General features: G+C 35.3%; 1 long non-coding RNA gene across 1 annotated transcript; it reads left to right on the top strand.

Annotated features, from left to right (window-relative positions):
* The first annotated feature begins 6 nt into the window (after positions 1-6).
* On the top strand, positions 7-7,498 carry LOC124900116. Its single transcript, XR_007057862.1, has 2 exons — positions 7-1,005; positions 7,152-7,498. It is a non-coding gene; the product is annotated as an uncharacterized LOC124900116 (long non-coding RNA).
* Positions 7,499-8,649: the final 1,151 nt, after the last annotated feature.

Below are 8,649 nucleotides of genomic sequence, written 5' to 3'. Positions count from 1 at the left end.
CATACAAAAGGCCACTATTTACTATAGATCAATTTAGTAGACATTACACAGAGAAAAAACCTAATTTTCTATATTCATTTCTACATAATTCAAAAATCAAAACTTTAAATCATTATTAGCATCATAATCATTAGTAGGATATGTATAATAATACCCACTTTCTATAATTACTCAAATATACATAATAAATTAAGTCAACATTAATTGTAAGATAATGGATATTAAAAGGAAAAAAAAAAGAAGAACAAACATGCCAATATTCGAGAAGAGAAAATATTCACAAATTAAAAAGTCAAGTTCCTTTATTCAGTAATTTGTAGCTAAGAATTAAAAGAGTTTACCCAAATAGGTTCATTTACTCGATAATCAATTTCTTTTAAGTCTGACGAAAAGTTCAAGTTCTTAAAAGTTCAAGCTAAAAGGATAAATTACAGGAATTGAGGTAAAGTGACTGCTCCATTTTTTTGTCCTCCTTCTGTATGAGTTTGGGTGAAGACTTATGGACGTGTTATCATTAAGAACTTAAGGGATAACGAGTTCAATATTTAGTTGTTGTAACAAACGAAACTTGAGCTTGTTTTGTGGACTGTATTATGTGTATATGCTGGGGATTGCCGGATTGACGTTGGGGAATAGCATGAATAGTTTGTATTGAAATATAGAAGGAAGGGTGTAGTGGTACGCCACCAAACTAGATGTTGAATATGTTTACTGTTTGTTCTACTTTATACGTTATTTTGATATTGTAACGAAGCTAAAGTTGTTTTAGGGAATCTTATAAGAATATGTATGGTATGTGGATGTAATTGGAGGAGAAAAAGGATTAGAATAACACCCTTGATTTGATAATTTATAGGCTTACTGCCGGCTACTATTTTGGTGAAGTTGAGTAGCCCAAATGTATTTGTTAGCTACTAACACTAGTTTTACCATATACTTCATTGTAGATAAGTATTCTAAAATGCAGGACGCTAATTTGGGTTAATATCGAAGTTGTAAAGCAACGTATGTAAGGCATACTCTATTTCATTTTCTTTGGCATGAAATTCAACACTTGTGTTACAAAGTAAGCTTTTAAAGTTCTCCTATAGCAGATGATACTGTAATACCCCGCATTTTCGAGCTAGTCTTTGAACCGTCATTTCTACATGTATAAGCTATGATCTAAATAATTCCTATGCAAATATGAGTTTCATGATCTTTATCCTCATGTTTGATTTGCTTTTTAGGTGAAAAATGTTCATAAGAATTACTTAGAACAAAGTTGAGCTTAAAGCCTTTGATTCGTCCAAAGTTTGGTATTTGATTCTACTAGGGTCTACTTTAAATGTGTATAACTTTTCATATACATAAAATTTTGCAGCTCAAGATTTACCAAATTATAGATAATTGAATTAGCTTTGCAACGATATCAATTTCGTCAAAATTTAATACCCGAGCGAAAAGTTATCATATTTTTTGCGTGAGGCAGTAAGCCAACGCGATAGCGACGCGACGCGTCGGCCAGCGCGTTACGGGACTGTGTCACACGCTAATTCAATTTTTAAAGAGTCTAGTGGCACTTTGGTCACTTTCCCTCACCCAAATCCGCCCATAACACTTAATTTCAGCCCCCAAAAGCAATATACACTTAATTATTCATCTTTTCTCTCAAAGAAAAAATCCTAGCCTCCTCAAGAACGCCAAGAACTTCATCAAACTTTCCTCAAGAAAAGCAAGAACTCTAGTTTTCTAATTCAAAAATGCTTTCAAGATTGTGTTTCTCCTTCAAGATTAAAGCTTTAAGGTATGTGGGAATTCATTCATGGGTCCTCTTTCATCCATAGAGCCCAAAAATCCTTTTTCTTTTAATTAAAGAATGAATTTTCCATTACTATGGTATTTTGTATGTTCAAGAAAGACTGAATTTCATGTTTCCATGATATTTTTAATTCAATTCAGCCCATGTATGATTCCATGAGTAAATTTCATCAACGGTCACTTAACTTTGTATCTATTACCCAAAAGTCACTTTTCATTCATTCATTTCATCCATGGTCATTTAACTTTACTCCGACTGTCACAAAAGTCACTATGACCGGATTTTACAATAATTCCATCGAAAAAATGATGTGGCAACCTTAATTAGTTCTTAATTTTAATTTAATTGAATATATAATATATTACTCATATCTTGACCTTTTTTATATATACAATCCAATTTTTCTTATGGATTATTTAATGAAAGAATATCAATTTTTTAATAGATTAGATTACCTAATGAAGACTATTTTCATAAAAAAAAAATGGTTGATATTTTTATGAAATAAAATTATACTTATATATTCTTAACATTCTCTAAAGTTGAGACATGTGTTGGTAAATTATTTTTTCCACTAACATTATGACATGTAGTTGATAAAATTACTTTTCTCCCTCTAAAATTGTGACATGTAGTTGATAAAATTATTTTTTTCATATATTCTTTTCTTGCCATTTGAGTCTTTGATAATATGATAAACTAGTCTATTTATTGAATTTGTCTTTGTATTTTTAATTGTTTGACTAATCGATTAATTCTCTTAAAAGTTTTTATTATAATATTCAATTTCTGATAAATTACATATTGTTTAATTAATTTAATTGATAAATATAAAAATTAGATATCCTATAATTTCTTTATCTATTAAAGTACTTATATTTTGTAACTTTTATTAATAAAATTGTACGTTAATATAACATTATTTGTACAAATTTTGTCAATACTTGTTCAATGACACAATTAAAAAGATTTTATTTTAAAACTATCTTTAGTGTGTTGATTTATCTTCAAAGAATTAAAATAATTTTTTTTTAAAAAATAATATCATACATGTATTTCTATTTTATGTCTTTTAAAGAATTTATCTTGTTTATCACTCTTTTTCGATGCACCTTTTTGGCAGATGAATGTAATATTATGAAATATTTCTAAGAATATCAACCAAATTTTTTTATGTAAATCGTCTTCATTAAGTAATCTAATCTATTAAGAAATTGTTATTCTTTCATTAAACAATCCATAAGGAAAATTGGATTGTGCACATATAAAAAAAGTCAAGATATGAGCAATACATTATATATTCACTTAAAATTAAGAACTAATTAAGGTTGTCACATTATTTTTCTGATGGAATTATTGTAAAATTCGGTCATAATGACTTTTGTGATAGTCGAAGTAAAGTTTAATGACCATGAATGAAAAATAACTTTTGCGTAATAAATACAAAGTTAAGTGACCATGGATGAAATGAATGAAAGAAAAGTGACTTTTGGGTAATAGATACAAAGTTAAGTGACCATGGATGAAATTTACCCATGATTCCATACAAGATTTTAAATTTCTCATGCTATGAATTTGAGTTTTTCATGTTTTATTCAAGTAAATTCCATGATAGATCCTAAATTCATGATGTCTAGCAACATTTTCATGTTTTAAATTCATGTTTGACGAAATTCCCATATCATGTCCAATCAATTTTAAGATGAATCCCCAAGTTATGAATTTTGCCATGAAACTCTATTGTTCCCTTATGTTTAAGTCATTCTTACGTTCAAGCTATGAACTTTGCATGTTTTGATGAAACACCCATGTCCAAGCAAATTACATGTGAATTTTCCTAATTCATGATTTTAGTTATGTAATCATGTTACGCTCCCATGTTTAAGATATTCTCATGTCCAAGTTTATGATTCTCATGTGTTTGATAAATTGTCTAATGTTAAAGCCTTAATTAGCGATTTTTAATAGAGATATTGTGTTAGGGGAGCTGGAGCACTCAGAGGACTGTCGTGATTTCAGTTATTGTAGACGTTTTAAGGTAGAAGAGGTTAAAGAAGCTGTTCGCAGGAGGCGTAGGGGTAGGGCGACAGGGCCAGATGAGATTCCTGTGAACTTTTAGAAGTTTTCTGACAAAGCGGGCTTAAGGTGGTTGACTGAATTGTTTAACGATATTCTCAAGTCGGCAAAAATGTTCGAGGCTTGGAGATGGAGTACAATGATCCCTCTTTATAAGAACAAGGGTGACATTCAAAGCTGCAATAACTATAGAGGTATTAAGTTATTGAGCCACACTATGAAGATTTGGAAGAGAGTGGTCGAGTTGAGATTGAGAAGGATAGTGTCTATCTCGGAGAACCAGTTTGGATTTATGCTCGGGCGCTCGACGACGGAGGCGATTCACCTGGTGCGGAAATTGGTGGAGCAGTATAGGGAAAGGAAGAAGGATCTGCACATGGTGTTTATCAACTTAGAGAAGGCGTACGACAAAGTCCCTAGGGAGGTTCTTTGGAGATGCTTAGAGGTGAGCAAGGTCCCCGTGGCGTATATCAGAGTAATCAAGGACATGTATGATTGAGCCAAGACTCAGGTGAGGACGGCGGGAGGAAACTCAGACTATTTTCCTGTCGTGACAGGGTTGCACCAGGGATCTACTCTTAGCCTGTTCTTGTTTGCTTTGGTGATGGATATGTTGACGCGGCGTATTCAAGGAGAGGTGCCTTGGTGTATGCTTTTTGCTGATGATGTAGTTTTGATTGACGAGAAGCGGGGGGTGTAAATGATAAATTAGAGGTGTGAGACAGACCCTTGAGTCTAAAGGGTTCAGGTTGAGCAGAAGCAAGACAGAATATTTGGAATACAAGTTTAATGGCTTGAGGCAGGAAGATGAGGTGGTAGTAAAATTGGATTCCCAAGCGGTGTGTAAGAAGCTATCTTGGGTCCATGATTCATGGGAATGGTAAAATTGACGAGGATGTCTCCCACCGGATTGGGGAGGGATGGATGAAGTGGAAACTCGCCTCGGGGGTGTTGTGTGATAAGAAGGTACCGCCTAAGCTTAAAGGCAAATTCTACAGGGTGGCAATCCGTCTGGCCATGTTGTATGGAGCAGATGTTGGCCAGTCAAGAACTCTCACATTCAAAAATTAAGGGTGGCGGGAATGCGGATGTTGCGTTGGATGTGTGGGCTTACTAGGGGTGATAGAGTTCGAAATGAGACTTCAGGAAAAGGTTGGAGTGGCTTCGGTGGAGGACAAGATGCGAGAAGTCAGTTTGAGATGGTTCGGACACGTGAAGAGGAGGGGCACGAATGCCCCAGTTCGTAGGTGTGAGAAGCTTGATTTGGATGGTTTCAAGCGGGGTAGGGGTAGGCCGAAGAAATACTGGAGAGAGGTTATCAGGCGGGACATAGAGCAGTTACAGCTCATAGAGGACATGATCCTAGATAGGAAGATCTAGAGGACGCGAATTAGGATAGAAGGCTAGTGCCATTTTGGGTCGCTGGGGTAGGGCATTACTTAGTAGGGTATTATTCTTATTATGACACCTTGTTGCATGCTTTATTACGAGTTTGTTTACTGCTTTTTGATTATTATTCCTTGTGGGTGGCGTAGGTATGTACTGTCATCTTGTTCCATGCTTTATTAAGGATTTATGTATTATTCTATGTCTTGAGCCGGGGGTCTATCGAAAACAGCCTTTCTACTTCTCTGGAGGTAGTGGTATGGACTGCGTACATCTTACCCCCCCAGAACCCACTATGTGGGAATATACTGGGTTTGTTGTTGTTTGTTTGTTGTTTGATTTCATGCTATTGCTACATGTCTAAAACTAACCCCATGCTTAGTTTAACCAATAAATTGCAAGTGTTTGATGAAATGTCTAAGTGATGGATTTCTTTAAATAATGACAACCTATCATGTCCTCAAAACCTTAGTATGGTCTTGGTGTTATTGTTATCGAGTCCTGGGGGTATTTAATATCCGAAAATCTAGTTGTTTACCTAGAATTACAGTAGCTTCAGAATAGTCTCAGTAATGTCATGAACAGAAGTACTAAATCAGTTACAAAACTCAGTGAACTCAGTCCAGTTCAGTCAGTTAACACGATCAGTAATAGTTCAGTCCAGCCTAGTACGGTTTAGAAATCAATTCAGTGCCTATTCAGTTAGGAGTAGGATTCAGCACCGAGTGAACCCAAGGATATGGATTCACCTGCCAGTAGAGAGTGTGATCCTTAGAAATAGTCCTTGTGTTCCAAAACTATATAGTCAGCGTAGGTTGAGACATCAACCTGCCAGATTGAGGGTTGATGAGGTGTTTTACCTGTCAGATTGAGGGTACCACCGTTCTCATTCAGAGTACCTGCCAGATTGAAGGTGACTCTTCAGCTTGTCTTTACCCGTGGCACGGTACTGGCACCCTTCCAACTGGGGTTACAGGTTGGACCCTGATTAGCTCAGATTGGGGCATGTCGGTTAGATGATACCTCCCACAGTTTCAGTTTTAGACTCAGTATAGAACTTAGTTAAGTTCTTCAGAATCAGGATTGTCAGAAATAGTCACCCAGTTATAGTAACTCAGTTATCAGAGCTCAATTTTCAGCTCCAGTACAGTCTCAGTTACAGTATCAGTTACCGTCTTAGTTCAGTAATTAGATCAGTAACTCAGTTCAGTTTCAGATCCATAGCGTACAATTATCAGTTATTCAGTTATCAATATTTTATTTGTACCTCAGTTTATAGACTATTTCAGAATCATGCTATACGCTTGGTCTTGCATTCTCAAATAATACAATTTTTCATAAATTCATGCTCCGTTATCTCATGTTACTCAGTTAGTCTTTTCTTCATGTGCATCATACTCTACAGTTTGAGTCCAGTTATTCAGACTAAGTATAGTTCAGTCTTACATGTCTAGTATTCAGCTATCAGTCATTCAGTTAATCAGACACGTTAGTATGTTTACGCATTCGTGCTCAGTGTGATTGTATATTCAGATCCTCAATTTATGTCAGTCTCCATCACGTAGTTTTAGCCCCAGTAATCATACAGTATCTATGTTTTATCATATCCCAGCTTCAGTTATACTTATATCATTAAAGTAAAGTTTTACAGAAAATAAGTGTAGAGATTCACCATCTTATTAGAGAATGTTTGTCACTCATGCTTTAAGATATTTCAGTTTTCAGTTTATTCCAGCCTATTGGTGAGTCTACTTATACTTAGCATGCATGTTTTACGATTACGTATGAAATCAGTTTTACTTATTGCATTCACCCCCACATAATCAGTACATTCCAGAAGTATTGATCCGCATATGCGTCTGTGTGGATACATTGTTTCATAATGTAGGTACCAGTTGTTGCCCGCACATCACGATCAGACAGTGCAGATTTCAGCCAGCAGGTGATGAGTTCTCCTACTTCTGGAACTCCAGACAGTTTTAGTTTATGTACTGTTCATTTACTTTCATGTGTATTGATTAGTGGTAGTTGGAGGCATGTCCCAGCTATCTATAGTCAGTATAGTAGAGACTTCATAGATGTCAGTTAGAATCAGTCATGTAATTTTAGTTTTATCCTTCAGTTTTTATCAGATTATAAACTTTATCAGAAATGTATTTATTCAGATTATGACATGACTATGATTCTGCACGGCAAAACTTATTATTCATTTTATTATATTTCAGTTGCTTAACAGTATGCCAGTTCATGGTTTAGTTTGGGATCACTTCCAAGCACCGTGTGACGACTAGGGGGTAGTCTCGGATCGTTACAGATACGTAGTGACAGTCATGATCTCTCATATCTCTAACGATCTTGTTCCCACTCTCTTATGTATTAAAACATGTCAATACGTATTTATTATCAAGTTTGCATGTCTACTTCCACTATCAAGTTTCACGAGTTCTCTTTTATTTCAAATAATACCCATATGTTATTTTTAGCTCCTAAACATTTCATTCGTGTGCAAACTGCTCCCTACCTCATTGTTATTGCATTAAGTGTTTATTCACGTGTCTCTTACTGGTTGGTTATTGTTCCAAAGTCCGATAATATTATGTCTACTAAAGTAACAATCTCAAATGTTAGTTAAACTAAATAATGCAAATTTGCATTACACGGGTGGCAGCTCAAGGGCACAAGTCTAGCATGGGCTGATCCCAATCCCTTTATATGTGGGTGGCAGCTCTGGAGCGAAAGTCTTGCATGGGTCGATCCCAATTTGTTTATATATGGGTGGTAGCTCAAGGGCGTAAGCCTGGCATGAGACGGTCTCAATTTGTGTATTTATAACTAATCAGCTAGTCATTTGTGTCATATGGCTTACAAAGATTATAAAATAATAAGGATAAAATGAAGAAAAGAATATAATACACTTGATCCTACAAGTATAGGTAAAGGTGATATACTAGAATCATTTATACACTTGTATCTGATTTCAATTGAGCTCTTGCATCATGTGTATTTACTTTTAGCCTTACATATTTAGTACGTATTTTCACAATGATGTCCCTTATGAGGGACCTGTATTTCATGCTACAAGCACAGGTAGTTCAGCTGATACACCTTCTCAGTAGGAGCACAGGATAACTAGCGGCTATTGGTGAGCTCCAAATTGATTTGTGGCTTTCCGAGTCTGTTACAAATGTATTGATATTGTACAGTAGTTAAGAGTAAGGCGGGGGTTTGTCCCAACCTTAACTAAAACTATATATCTTTAGAAACCTAGTAGACCGATGTAAAGTTAAGCATGGTAGTTTCTTGTCTTTTAGATGTTGTAGCCCCAACAGCCAATCTTGTATATGTTGTGCTTGCCTACGTGGTTTATTCTCATCGATGCATTATAT

This window comes from Capsicum annuum, chromosome 7 (assembly GCF_002878395.1).
Source record: "Capsicum annuum cultivar UCD-10X-F1 chromosome 7, UCD10Xv1.1, whole genome shotgun sequence".
Lineage (NCBI taxonomy): Eukaryota > Viridiplantae > Streptophyta > Magnoliopsida > Solanales > Solanaceae > Capsicum > Capsicum annuum.
This window is presented reverse-complemented; position numbering and strand designations above follow the sequence as displayed.